Here is a 15,492-nt window from a genome sequence, read left to right on the forward strand (position 1 = left end):
TGACAAACTTCCTTGTGATGAGTGAATTCATCTCACAGAGTTGAAACATTCTTTTGTTTTGGTTGAACATGCAAATGTACATTTGGAGCACTTTGAGGTCTAGGGTGGAAAAGGAAATATCTTCACATGAAATCTAGACAGAAGCAATCTGATAAACTTCTTTGTGATGTGTGCATTCATCTCACAGAGTTAAATCTATCTTTTGATAGGGCAGTTTTGAAACTCTCTTCTTGTAGAATCTGCAAGTGGACATTTGGAGTGTTTTGAGGCCTATGGTGTAAAAGGTAATATCTCCCATAAAAGCTAGACAGAACAATTCTGAGAAAATACTTTTTGATATGTGCCTTCATCGCACAGAGTTGAACCTTTGATTTGATTGAGCAGTTTGGAAACACACTATTTGTAAAATCTGTAAGTGGAGATTTGGATCGCTTTGTGGCCTATGGTATAAAAGGAAGTATGTTCACATAATATCTAGACAGAAGCAATCTGAGAAACTTCTTTGTGATGTGTGCATTCATCTCACAGAGATAAATCTTTTGATAGAGCAGTTTTGGAACTCTCTTTTGGTAGAATCTGCAAGCGGACATTGGGTGCGCTTCGAGGCCTATGGTGGAAAAGGAAATATTTTCACATGAAAACAAGACAGAAGAATTCTGAGAAACTTCTTTCTGATGTTTGCTTTCATCTCACCGAGTTGAACCTTTATTTTGCTTGAGCAGTTTGGAAACACTGTTTTTGAAGAATCTACAAATGGACATTTTGATAGCTTTGTGATCTTTGGTGGAAAAGGAAATATCTTCACAAAACAACTATACAGAAGAATTCTGGGAAACTTCTTTGTGATCTGTGCGTTAATCTCACAGAGTTGAACCTTTCTTTTGACTGTGCAGTTTGGAAACACTCTTTTTGCAGAATCTTCAATTGGGTATTTGGAGCGCTTTTATGCCTGTGGGAGAAAAGGAAATAACTTCACACAAAAACTACACAGAAACATTCTGACAACCTTCATTGTGACATGTGCATTCGTCTCATGTTGTTGAACCTTACTTTTTATTGAGCAGTTTTGAAACATCCTTTTTGCACTATCTGCAAGAAGACATTTTGAGTGCTTTGAGACCTAAGGTGGTAATGGAAATATCTTCATAAAAACTAGACAGAAGCATTCTGACAAACTCCTTTTTAATGTGTGCATTCATCTCACGGAGTTGAACCTTTCTTTGAATTGAGCAGCTTTGAGACAGTCTTTTTCTTGAATCTGCAAGAAGACATTTGGAGTGTTGTGAGGCCTATGGTGGGAAAGGGAATATCTTCATATAAAAATTAGACAGCAGCATTCTGACCCACTTCTTTTTGATGTGTGCATTCATCTCACAAAGTTGAACCTCACTTTTCCTTGAGCAGTTTTGAAACACTCTTTGTAGACTCTGCAAGTGGACATTAGGAGTGTTTTAAGGCTATGGTGGAAAAAGAAATAACTTCACATAAAAACTAGACAGATGCATTCTCAGGAACTTCTTTGTGATGTGTGCATTCAACTCACTGAGATGAATATTTCTTTTGATTGAACAGTTTGGAAACACTCTCTTTGTAGAATCTGCAAGTGGACATTTGGAGCGCTTTTAGGCCCATTGTGGAAAAGGAAATATTTTCACATAAGAACTAGATAGTAGCATTCTGACAAACTTCTTAGTGACATGTGCATTCATCTCACATAGTTGAACCTTACTTTCCATTGAGCAGTTTTGAAACACTCTTTTTGTAGAATCTGCCAGTGGACATTTGGAGCACTTTGAGACCTATGGTGGAATTGGAAATATCTTCACATAAAAACTAGACAGAAGCATTCTGACAAACGTCTTTGTGATGTGTGCATTCATCTTACAGAGTTGAACCTTTCTTTTGATTGAACAGATTTGAAACACTCTTTTTGTAGTATCCGCATGTGGACATTTGGAAAACTTTGAGGCCTATGGTGGAAAAGGAAATATCTTCATATAAAAACTAGACGGCAGCGTCTGACCCACTTCTTTCTAATGTGTGCATTCATCTCACAGCATTGAACCTTAGTTTTCATAGAGCAGTTTTGAAACACCCTTTTTCTACTATCTGCAATGGGACATTGGGAGTGCTTTGTGTCCTATGGTGTAAAAGGAAATATCTTCACACGAGAACTAGACAGAAACATTCTGAGAAAATTCTTTGAGATTGTGCATTCATCTCACAGAGTTGAATCTTTCTTTAGTATGAAAAGACTGAATCACTCTTTTTGTAGAATCTGCAAGTTGACATTTGGAGCTCTTGAGGCCAATGGTGGATAATGAAATATCTTCCTATAATAACAAGACAGAAGCATTATGAGAAACTTCTTTGAGATGTGTGCATTCGTCTCACACAGAGTTGAAACCTTCTTTTGACTGACCAGCTTTGAAACACTCTTTTTGCAGAATCTGCAAGTGGACATTTGTAGTGCTCTGAGGTCTATGGTGGAAAAGGAAATATCTTCACATAAAAACTAGAGAGAAGCATTCTGAAAAACTTCTCTGTGATGTGTGCATTCATCTCATAGAGTTGAACCTTACTTTCCATTCAACAGTTTTGAAACACACTCTTTGTAGAATCTGCAAGTGGACATTTTGAGTGCTTTGAGGCCTATGGTGGAAAAGGAAATATCTTCACCTAATAACTATAGGGAAGCATTCTGAGAAACTTCTTTGTTATGTGTGCATTCTTCTCACTGTGTTGAACCTTTCTTTTCACTGAGCTGTTTTGAAACACTCTTTTTGTAGAATCTGCAACTGCACAATTAGAGTGCTTTGAGGCCTATGGTGGAAAAGGAAATATCTTCACATAAAAACTAGACAGAAGCATTCTGAGAAACTTCTTAGTGATGTGTGCATTCATCTCACAGAGTTGAATCTTACTTTCCATTGAGCGGTTTTGAAACACTCTTTTTGTAGAATCTGCAAGTGGACATTTGGAGTGCTTAGACGTTATGTTGGATAAGGTAATATCTTCACGTAATAACTAGACAGAAGCGTTCTGATGAACTTCTTTGTGATATGTGCATTCATCTCAAAGTGTTGAACATTTCTTTTGATTGAGAAGCATGGAAACACATTTTTTTGTAGAATCTGCAAGTGGACATTTGGAGCACTTTGAAGCCTATGGGGGAAAAGGGAATATCTTCACTTAAAAAGTATACAGAAACAGTCCGTCAAATTCCTTTGTAATGTGGGCATTCATCTCACCGAGTAGAACCTTTCTTTCATTAAGCAGTTTTGAAACACACCTTTTGTAGGATCTGCAAGTGTATATTTGGAGTGTTTTGAGGTCTATTGTCGAAAGGGAAATATCTTCACATAAAAACTAGACGGAAGCATTCTGAAAAACTTGTTTGTGATATGTGCTTTCATATCACAGCATTGAATCTTTCTTTTGATTGAGTAGTACTTAAGGACTCTTTTTGTAGAATCTGTAAGAGGATATTTGGAACGAATTGTGTCTATGCCGGTAAAGGAAATATCTTCACATAAAATCTAGACAGAAGCATTCTGAACAACTTCTTAATGATGTGTGCATTCAACTCATGGAGTTGAACCTTTCTTTTGACTGAGCAGTTTTGAAACACTCTTTTTGTAGAATGTGCAAGTGGATATTTGGAGCATTTGATGCCTATGCTGGAAAAGGAAATATCTTCACATAAAAAATAGACAAAAGCATTATGAAAAACTTCTTTGTGATGTGTACATTTATCTCTCAGACTTCAACATTTCTTTTGATTGAGCAGCTTTGAAACACACTTTTTGTAAAATCAGCAAGAGAATATATAAAGGGCTTTGTGGCCTATTGAGGAAAAGGAAATATCTTCACATAGAAACTACACAGAAGCATTCTGAGAAACTTCCTTGAGATGTGTGCATTCATCTCTCACAGTTGAAATTTCCTTTTGATTCAGCAGTTTTAAAACAATCTTTTTGTAGAATCTGCAATTGGATATTTGGAGAGCTTCCTGGCCCATGGTGTAAAGAGAAATATCCTGATGTAAAAATTACTTAAAAGCATTCTGAAAAACTTCTTTGATTAGTGCATTCAACTCACAGAGTGCAACCTTTCTTTTGATTGAGGAGTTTTGAAGCACTCCTTTTGTAGCCTCTGCATGTGGACATTTGTAGCACTTTGGGGCCTATGGTGGAAAAGGAAATATCTTCACATAAAAACTAGACAGAAGCATTCTCAGAAACCAGTTTGTCATGTGTGCATTCTTCTCAAAGTTTTGAACCTTTCTTCGGATTCGGCAGTTTTGAAACGCTCTTTTTGTAGGATCTGCAAGAGGACATTTGTAGCACTTTGGGGCCTTTGGTGGAAAAGGAAATGTTTTCACATAAAAACTAGATAGAAGCATTCTGAGAAATCTCTTTCTTATGTGTGCATTCATCTCAAGGAGTTGAACCTTTCTTTTGATTGAGCTGTTTTGAAACCCTCTTTTTGTAGATATTGCAAGTGGACATTTGGAACGCTTTGAAGCCTATGGTGGAAAAGGATATATCTTCACATAAAAACTAGACAGAAGCATTCTGAGAAACTTTTGTGATGTGTGCATTAATTTCACAGAGTTTCTCATTTCTTTGGATGGATCTGTTTTGAAACACTCTTTTTGTAGAATCTGCAAGAGTATATTTGGAGCACTTTGCAGCATAAAATGTAAAAGGGAATATCGTCACATAAAAACTAGACAAAATCATTCTGAGAAACTTCTTTGTTATGTGTGCATTCAACTAACATAGTTGAACCTTACTTTTGGTTGAGCAGTTTTTAAACACTCTTTTTGTCGCATCTGCAAGTGGATATTTGGAGAGCTTTGCGGCCTATAGTGGAAAAGGAAATATCTTCACATAAAAATTAGACAAAAGCATTCCCAGAAACTAGTTTGTGATTTCTGCATTCTTCTCAAAGTGTTGAACCTTTCTTTGGATTCGGCAGTTTTGAAACACTCTTTTTGTAGAATCTGCAAATGGACGTTCGTAGCACTTTGGGGCTTATGGTGGAAAAGGAAATAATGTCACATAAAATCTAGACAGAAGCATTCTCAGAAACTTCTTTGAGATATGTAGATTCATCTCAACGAGTTGAACCTTTCTTTTGATTAAGCAGTTTTGAAACTCTTTTTGTAGGATCTGAAAGTGGACAATTGGAGCACTTTGTGGCCTATGTTGGAAAAGGAAGTATGTTCAAGTGAAAACTAGACAGAAGCATTCTGAGAAACTTATTTGTGATGTGTGCATTCATCTCACTTAGTTGAACATTTGTTTTGATTGAGCAGTTTTGAAATACTCTTCTTTAAGGATCTGCAAGAGAACATTTGGAGCGCATTACGGCCAATGAGGGTAAAGGAAATACCTTCACAGAAAACTTGACAGAACCATTCTGATAATTTCCTTTCTGATGTGTGCATTCATCTCACAGAGTTGAAATTTTCTTTTGATTGAGAAGTTTTGAAAGACTCTTTTTGTAGGATCTGCAAGTGGACAATTGAGGCGATTTTTGGCCTACGGTGGAAAAGGAAATATCTTCACATAAAAACTAGATGGAAGCATGCTGAGAAACTACTTTTTTATGTGTGCACTCATCTCACAGAGTTGAACCTTTCTTTTGATTGAGGTGTTTTGAAACCCTCTTTTTGTAGAATCTGCAAGTGGACATTTGGAACGCTTTGAAGCCTATGTTGGAAAAGGAAATATCTTCACATAAAAACTAGACAAAAGCACTCTGAGAAACTTTTTTGTGATGTGTGCATTCATCTCACAGAGTTACTCGTTTCTTTGGATGGAGCTGTTTTGAAACCCTCTTTTTGTAGAATCTGCAAGTGGACATTTGGAACGCTTTGAAGCCTATGTTGGAAAAGGAAGTATCTTCACATAAAAACTAGACAGAAGCATTCTGAGAAACTTTTTTTGTGATGTGTGCATTCATCTCACAGAGTTGCTCATTTCTTTGGATGGAGTTGTTTTGAAACACTCTTTTTGTAGAATCTGCAGGTGGATATTTGGAGTGCTATTATGCATATGCAGGAAAAGGAAATATCTTCACATAAAACTAAATAGAAGCATTCTGAGAAAACTCTTTGTTATCCGTGTGTTCACCTCACAGAGTTGAAACTTTAATTTGAATGAGCAGTTCGGAAACTGCCTATTTATAGAATCTGCAAAGGGATATTTTGATCCCTTTGCAGCCTCTTGTGGAAAACTAAATATCCTCTCACAATAATTAGACGGAAGCATTCTGAGAAACTACTTTGTGACGTGTTCACTCTTCTCACAGAGTTGAACCTTCCTTCTTATTGAGTAGTTTTGACACCCTCTTTATGTAGAAACTGAAAGTGGACATTTGGAGTGCTTTGTTGCCTATGGTGGAAAAGGAAATATCTTCACATAAAAACTAGACAGAAGCATTCTGACAAACTTCTTTGTGATGTGTGCATTAGTCTCACAGAGTTGAACCTTTTTTCTGATTGGGCAGTTTTGAAACACTCTTTTTGTAGTATCTGCAAGTGGACATTTGGAGCCCTTTGTGGCCTATGGTGGAAAAAGAAATATCTTCACATAAAAACTAGACAGAAGCATTCTTAGAAAATACTATGTGATGTGTGAATTCTTCTCACTGAGTTGAACCTTTCTTTTGACTGAGCAGTTTTGAAGTACGCTTCTTGAAGAATCTGCAAGAGGATATTTGGATCGCTTTATGGCCTATGATGGAAAAGGAAATGCCTTCACATGAAAACTTCACAAAACCAATGTGGGAGACTTCTTTGTGATGTGTGAATTCCTCTCACAGAGTTGAGCCTTTCTTTTGATTGAGCAGTTTGGAAACCCTCCTTTGTAGAATGTGCAAGTAGACGTTTGGAGCGTTTTGGGGATTATGGTAGAAAGGGAAATATCTTTACATAAAAACTAGATGGAAGCATTCTGCCAAACCTCTTTGTTATGGGTGCATTCATCTCACACAGTTGAACCTTTCTTTTGTTTGATCAGTTTTGAAACTCTATTTTTGTAGAATCTGCAAGTGGACTATTGGACAGCTTTGAAGTCTATGGTGGAAAAGGAAATACCTTCACATAAAAACTAGACAGAAGCATTCTGAGAAACGTCTTTGTGATGAGTGAATTCATCTTACAGAGTTGAACCTTCATTTTCATTGAGCAGTTTTGAAACAATCTTTTTATAGAATCTGCAATTGGATATTTAGAGCGCTTTGAGGCCTATCATGGAAAAGGAAATATCTTCACAGAAAATCTAGACAGAAGCATTCTCAGAAACTTCTTTGTTATATGTGCATTCATCTCACAGGGTTGAACTTTTATTTTGATTGAGCAGTTTTGAAACACTGTTTTTGTAGCATGTGCAAGTTGATATTTGGAGCACTTTCAGGCCTATGGTGGAAAAGGAAGTATCTTCATATAAAACATAGACTGAAGCATTAAGAGAAAATTCTTTTTGATGTGTGTATTAATCTCACTGATTTGAAACTTTCTATTGATTGACCAGTTTTGAAATATTCTTTTTGAAGAATCTGCAAGACTACATTTCGTGAGCTTTACAACCTATGGAAGAAAAGGAAACATCTTCACATAAAAACTACACCGAAGCATTCTGAGAAAATTCTTTGTGTTGTGTGTACTCATCTCACAGAGATGAACCTTTCTTTTGATTGAGAAGGCCTGAAACACTCTTTTTCTTTTGCAACTGCATGTGGACATTTGGAGCGCTTAGAGTCGTATGTTGGAAAAGGTAATATCTTGACATAAAAACTAGACAGAAGCATTAGGAGAAACTTCTTTGTGCTGTGTGCATTCATCTGTCAGAGATGACCCTTTCTTTTGATTGAGCAGTTTTAAAACAATCTTTTTGTATTATCTGCAAGTGGACATTTGGAGCCCTTTGAGGCCTATTATGGAAAAAGAAATATCTTCATCTCCCACAGAATTGAAATTTCTTTTGATTGAACAGTTTTGAAACACTCTTTTTGTAGAATCTGCAAGTGGATATTTGGAGCTCTTTGAGGCCTATGTGGAAAGGGAAGAATCTTCACATAATAACCAGACAGAACCATTCTGAGAAACTTCTTTGCAATGTGTGCATTCATCCCACAGGGTTGAAAGTTTCATTCATTAAGTAGTTTGGAGATTGTCTGTTTATAGAATCTGCAGAGTGATCCATGGAGTGCATTGCGACCTCCTGTGGAAAATGAAATATCCTCTCATAAAAACTAAACAGAACCATGCTGAGAAACAACTTTGTGAGGTTTGTGGATTGGAGTGGAATGGAATGGAATGGAATGGAGTGTAGTGGAGTGGAGTGGAGAGGTTTGGAGTGGAGTGGAATAGAGTGGAGGGGAATGGGATGGAAGGTAATGGCGTGGACTGGTGTGTATTGAAATGGAAAGGAAAGGAATGGAATGGAGTGGACTGTATGGTATTGGAATGGAAAGGAATGGAATGGAGTGGACTGCAGTGGAGTGGAATGGAAAGTAATAGAATGGAATAGAATAGAATCAAATGCAATGGAATGTAGTGGAGTGGAATTGAAAGCAATGGAATGCAGTGAAACGGAATGGTGAAAAGAAATATGAGCTGAGATTGTGCCCCTGCACTCCAGCCAGGGTGGCAGAGCGAAATCCTGTCGAAAGCAAGGATTGGAATGGAATCTAGTGGAAAGGAATGGAATGGAATGGAATGGAATGGAATGGAGGGAAATGGAGTGGAGTGGTGTGGAGTGGAAAGGAGTGGAATGGAATGGGATGGAATGGAATGGAGGTGATTGGAGTGGTGTGGAGTGGAATGGAATGGAATGGAATGGAGTGCAGTGGATTATAGTGGAGTGGAGTGGAGTGAAATGAAATGGAATGGAATGGAATGGAATAGAATGCAACTGAATAGTGAAATGAAATGTGAGCTGAGATTGTGCCACTGCACTCCAGCCTGGGTGACAGTGTGAGATCCTGTCGAAATAAATGAATGCAATGGAATAGAGTGGATTGGAATGGAATGGAATGGAGTGGGGTGGAGTGCATTGGAGTGGATTGGAGTGGAATAGAGTGCAATTGAATGGCATGGAATGGAATGGAATGGAGAGGAGTGGAGTGGAGTGGAATAGAATGGGATGTAATGGAATGTAGCAGAGTGGACTGGAGTGGAATGGAGTGGAAAGGAATGGGACGGAATGGAATGGAGTGGAGTGTAATGGCGTGGAGTGGAATAGAATGGAATGGTGAAATGAAAAGTGAGCTGAGTTTGCACTGCACTCCAGCCCAGGTAACTTAGAGAGATACTGTCGAAAGAAAAGACTGGAATGAAATTGAGTGGAATGGAATGGAATGGAAACCAGTGGAGTTGAAAGGAGTGGAGGGGAGTGGAGTGGAGTGGAATGGAATGGAATGGAATGGTTAAATGAAAAGTGAGCTGAGATTATACCACTGTGCTCCAGGCTGCGTGACAGAGTGAGATACTGTTGAAAGAAATGAATGGAATGAAATTGAGTGGAATGGAATGGAATGGAAACGAGTGGAGTTGAAAGGAGTGGAGGGGAGTGGAGTGCAGTGGAATGGAACAGAAAGGAATGGTTAAATGAAAAGTGAGCTGAGATTGTGCCACTGCACTCCAGGCTCCGTGACAGAGTGAGATACTCTCGAAAGAAATGAATGGAATGAAATTGAGTGGAATGGAATGGAATGGAAATGAATGGAGTTGAATGGAGTGGAGTGGAGTGGAGTGGATTGGAGTGGAATGGAGTGGAATGGAAAGATACGAACGTAATGGAATGGAATGGAGTGGACTGGAGTGTAGTCGAGTTGAGTGGAGAGGAGTGGAGTGGAATGGAGTGGAAAGAGATGGAATGGAATGGAGTTGAGTGGAGTGGAGCAGAGTGGAGTATAGTGGAATGGAGTGGAATGGCATGGAATGGAATAGAATGGAGTGGAGTGGAATGGCGTGGAATGGAATGGAATGCAATGGAATGGAAAGGAATGTTGAAATGCAATATGGGCTGCACTCCAGCCTGGGTAACAGAGTGAGATCCTTTTGAAAGAAAAGAATGGAATGGAATGGATTGGAATGGAAAGGAATGGAGAAGAGTGTGGTGGAGTGGAATGGAGGGTAATGGAATGGAATGGAATGAGTAGTATGGAATGGAATGGAATGGAATGCAATGGAATGTTGAAAGGAAATATGGCTTGAGATTGTGCCACTGCACTCCAACCTGGGTGATAGAGTGAAATCCTATTGAGAGAATCGAATGGAATGGAATGAAGTGGAATGGAAAATAATGGAATGGAATGGAGGGTAGTGGAGTGGAGTGGAATGGAGTGTAATGGAGTGGAGTGGAATGGAACGGAATGGAAAGGTGCAATGTAATGTGAGCTGTGATTGTGCCATTGCACTCCAGCCTGGATGACAGAGTGGTATCCTGTTGAAAGAAAGGAATGGAATGGAATGGATTGGAATGGAATAGAATTGAATAGTGTGGAGTGGAGTGCAGTGGAGTGGAGTGGAGTGGAGTGGAGTTCAATGGAGTGGAGTGGAGTGCATTGCAATAGAATGGAAAGTAGTGGAGTGGAATGGAATAGAATGAAATTGAATAGAATGGAAAGAAGTCTAGTGTTGTGCACTGTAGTGGACTGGAGCAGAGTGGAGAGGAGTGGAGTGGAGAGGGATGGCATGGAATAGAATGGAATGAAATGGAATGGAATGAAATGGAAAGGGATGGTAAAATGAAATATGAGCTTGGATTGTGCCACTGCACTCCAGCATGTGTGACAGAGTGAGATCCTGTCAAAAGAAAGGAGTGGAACGGAATGGAATGTAGTGGAGTGGGGCAGATGGGAGTAAGTGGAGAGGAACGGAATGGGATGGAGTGAAATGGAGTGGATTGGAGTGAATAGGAATGGAACAGAATGGAACGAATGGAATGGAATACAATGAAATGGAATGCCATGGATTACATGGATTGGAATGGTGAAATTAAATGTGAACTGAGATTGTGCCACAGCACTCCAGCCTTGTTGAAAGAGTCAGATCCTTTCAAACGGAAAAAGGGCATGGAATAGTTTGCAATGGAATGGAATGGAGTGGATTGGAGTGGAGTGGAGTGGAATGGGCAGGAGTGGAGTGGAGAGAATTGGAGTGGAAGGGAGTGGAAAGGAAAGGAATGGAGTATAATGGAATGGAGTGGAGTGGGATGGAGTGGAGTGGAGAGGAGAGGAGTGGAATGGAGTGGAATGGAATGCAATGAAATGGAGTGGAGTGGAATGGAGTGGAGTGGAGGAGAATGGAGTGGAATAGAATGGGATGGAATGGAATGGAATGGAATGGTGTGAAATGGAATGGAATGGAACGGAATGGTGAAATCAAATGTGAGCTGATGTTGTGGCACTGCACTCCATCCTGGGTGACACAGTGAGTTCCTGTCAGAAGAAAGAAATGGAATGGAATGCAGTAGAAAGGAATGGAATGGAATGCAATGGAATGGAATGGAGTGCAATGGAATGGAATTGAAAGGAGTGGAGAGGAGTGTAGTGGAGTGGAATGGAGTGGAAAGGAATACAATGCAATGGAGTGGAGTGGGGTGGATTGGAGTAGAGTGGAGTGGAATGGGATGGGATGACATGCAAAGGAGTGGAGTGGAAAGGAGAAGAGTGGAATGGAATGGAAGGGTGAAATGAAATGTGAGCTGAGGCTGTGCCACTGCACTCCAGCCGGGGTACAGAGTGAGATCCTATGGAAAGAAGAAATAGAATGGAATGCAGTGGAATGGAAAGGAATGGACTGGAATGGAATGGAGTCCAGTGGAGTGGAATGCAGTGGAGTGGAGTCGTGTGGAGTGGAATTGAATGGAATGGAATGGGATGGAATGAAATGGAATGGATTTGACGGGATTGGTGTGGAGTGGATTGGAGTGGACACGATTGGAATGGAATAGAGTGGCGTGGAGTGGAGTAGAGTGAATTGGAGTGTAGAGGAATGGAATGGAAATGCATGGAAAGGAATGGAAGGGAAAGGAATAGAATGAAATGGAATGGTGAAATGAAATCTGAGCTGAAATTGTGGCACTGCACTCCAGCCTGGGTGACAGAGTGAGATCATGTTGGAAGAAAGGAAGGGAATGGAATAGAGTGGAATGGAATGGAATGGAATGGAGTGGAGTGGAGTGGAGTGGGGTGGAGTGGAGTGTATTGGAATGGGACGGAATTGAATGGAGTGGAATGGAATGGAATGGAATGGAGTGCAGTGCAATGGAATGGAATGGTGAAATGAAATGTGAGCTGAGATTTTGCCACGACACTCCAGCCTGGGTGATAGAGTAAGATCCTGTCAAAAGAAAGGAATGTAATGGATTGGACTAGAATGCAACGGATGGACTGGAATGGAGTGGAGAGGAGTGGAATGGAATGGAATGGAATGGAATGGAATGGAATGGAATGGAATGGAGTGGAATGGAGTGGTGTGGATTGGAATGAAGTGTAATGGAATGGTTTAGAATGGAGAAGAATGGAGTGGAGTGACGTGGAGGGGATTGGAGTGGAGTGGAGTGGAGTGGAATGGAGTGGATTTGAATGGGATGGAATGGAATGAAGTGGAGTGGTGTGGAGTGGAGTGGAAAAGAGCAGAATGGAACGGAGTGGAGTGGAGTGGAGTGGCATGGAGTGGAAAGGAAGGGAACGGAATGGAATGGTGAAATTTAATCATAGCTGAGATTGTGCCACTGAACTCCGACCTGGGTGACAGAGTGAGATCCTTCCAAAAGAAAGGAATGGAAAAGAATGTAGTGGAATGGAATGAAACGGAATGCATTGCATTGGAGTGGAGTGAAGTGGATTTGAGTGGAATAGATTGGAATGGTATGTGATGAAATGGAATGGAGTGGAGTGGGGTGGAGCTGAATGCTGTGGAATAAAATGGGATGGAATTGAATGCAATGGAGTGGAGTGGACGAAGTGGAGTGGAATGGAATTGATTGGAATTGAGTGGAATGGTAAAATGAAATACGATCAGGGATTGTGCCACTTCACTCCAGCCTAGATGACAGAGTGAGATCCTGTTGAAAGCAAAGAATGGAATGGAATGGAGAGGAGTGGAGTGGAATCGAATGGAAAGTAGTGGAATGGAATTGAATGGAATGGAATGGAATGGAGTGGAGATGAGTGGAGTGGAGTGGATTGCGGTGGAGTGGAATGGAGAGGAATGGAATGGGATGGAATGGAGTGGAGTGGAGTGGAGTGGAGCGGATTGGAATGGAGTGGAATTGCATGGAATGGTATGGAATGTAATGTAATGCAATGGAATGGAATGGAAAGATGTAACTGAATGGAATGGTGAAATGAAATGTTAGCTGAGATTCTGCCACGGCACTCCAGCCTGGGTGACACATTGAGAACCTTTTGAAAGAAGGGAATGGATTAGAATGGAGTTGAAAGGAATGGAATGGAGTGGATTGGAGTGGGGTGGTGTGGAGCCGAATGTAGAGGAATGGAATGGGATGGAATGGAATGCAATGGAGTTGAGACACGTGGAGTGGAGTTGAGTGGAGTTGAGTGGAATGGAGATGTATGGAATGGGATGGAATGTTTTGCAGTGGAACGGAGTGGAGTGGAATGGACTGGAATGGAAAGGAGTGGATTCGAGTTCAGAGGTGTGTAGTGGAGTGGAATGGAATTGACTAGAGTGTAGTGGAGTGCAATGGGGTAGAAAGGAATGCATTGGAATGGAATGGAGGGGCATGGAACGGAATGGAATGGAATGGAATGGAATGCTGAAATGAAATGTGAGTGGAGATTGTGCCACTGCACACCAGCCTGTGTGACAGAGTGAGATCCTGTGGAAAGAAAGGAATGGATAGGAATGGTGTGGAACGGAATGGAGTGGAATTAAATGGAGTGGAGTGGAGTGGAGTGGAATGGAGTGGAAAGGAATGGTTTGAAATGGAATGGAATGGAGTGGAGTGGAGAGGAGTGCAGCGTAATGGAGTGGAATGGAGTGGAATAGAATGGGATGGAATGGAATGGAGTGGAGTGGAGTGGAGTGGAGTGCAGTGGAGTGGAGTGGATGGAATGGAATGGAATGGAATGGAATGGAATGGAATGGAATGGAGAAATGAAATGTGAGCTGGGATTATGTCACTTTACTACAGCCTGGGTGACAGAGTGAGATCTTGTCAAAAGAAAGGAATGGAATGGAATGCATTTGAATAGAATGGAATGGAATGGAGTGGAGTAGAGTGGAGTGGTGTGGATTGGAGTGGAATGGAGTGTAATGGCATGGGATGGAATGGAATGGAGGGGAGTGGAGGGGAGTGGAGTGGAATGTAGTGGAATGGTATTTGATGGAATGGAATGGAGTGGTTTGGAGAGGAATGCAACAGAGTGGACTGGAATGCAATGGGTTGGAACTGAATGGAATGGAATGAAATGCAATTGAATGAAATGGAATGGAATGGAATGCAATTGAATGCAATGGAATGGAATGGAATGCAATGGAATGGCACGGTGAAATGAAATGTATGCTGAGACTGTGCCACTGCACTCCAGCCTGTGTGTCACAGTGACATCGTATCAAAAGATATGAATGGAATGGAATGGAGTGGCATGGAATGGAGTGTAGTGGAATTGATGGGTTGGAATGGAATGGAATGGAGTGGAGTGGAATGGAATGGAATGGTGAAATGAAATGTGACCTGAGATTGTGCCACTGCACACCAGCCTGGTTGGAGTAGAGTGGAGTGGAGTGGAATGGAGTGGAATGGAATGGGATGCAATGGAATGGAATGGAGTGCAGTGGATTGGAGGGTAGTGGATAGGAGTGGAGTGGAAAGAATTGGAATGGAATGGGTTGGAATGGAATGGAGTGAAGTGGAGTGGAGTGGAGTGGAGTGGAGTGAAATGGAATGGGAAGGAAGGGGTTGAAATGCACTGGAATGCAGAGGAGTGGAGTTGACTAGAGTGCAGTGGAGTGGAGTAGAATGGAATGGAATGTTATGGGATTCAGGGGAGTGGAGTGGAGTGGAGTGGAATGGAGACTGATGGAATGGAATCGAATGGGTTGGAATGGAAAGGAATGGATTGGAGTAGAGGTGAGTTTAGTGGAGTGGAGTGGAGTGCAGTGTAATGGAGTGTAAGGAATGGAGTGGAATGGAATCGTTTGGTGTGTAGTGGAATGGACGGGAATGGAATGGAAAGGAATGCCATGGAAGGGAAAGGAAGGAAATAGAATGGTGAAATGAAATGTGAGCTGAGATTGTGCCACTGCACTCCAGCCTGGGTGTCAGAGTCAGATCCTGTCAAAGAAAGGAATGGAATGGAATGGAGTGGAATGGAACGGAATGGAATGGAATGTAAAGGAGTGGAATGGAGAGGAGTGGAGTGCAGTGGAATGTAATGTAATGGCATGGAGTGGAACTGAATGGAGTGGAGTGGACTGGAGTGAAGTGGAGTGGAATGGAATGG

Source organism: Pongo pygmaeus, chromosome 12 (assembly GCF_028885625.2).
Source record: "Pongo pygmaeus isolate AG05252 chromosome 12, NHGRI_mPonPyg2-v2.0_pri, whole genome shotgun sequence".
NCBI lineage: Eukaryota > Metazoa > Chordata > Mammalia > Primates > Hominidae > Pongo > Pongo pygmaeus.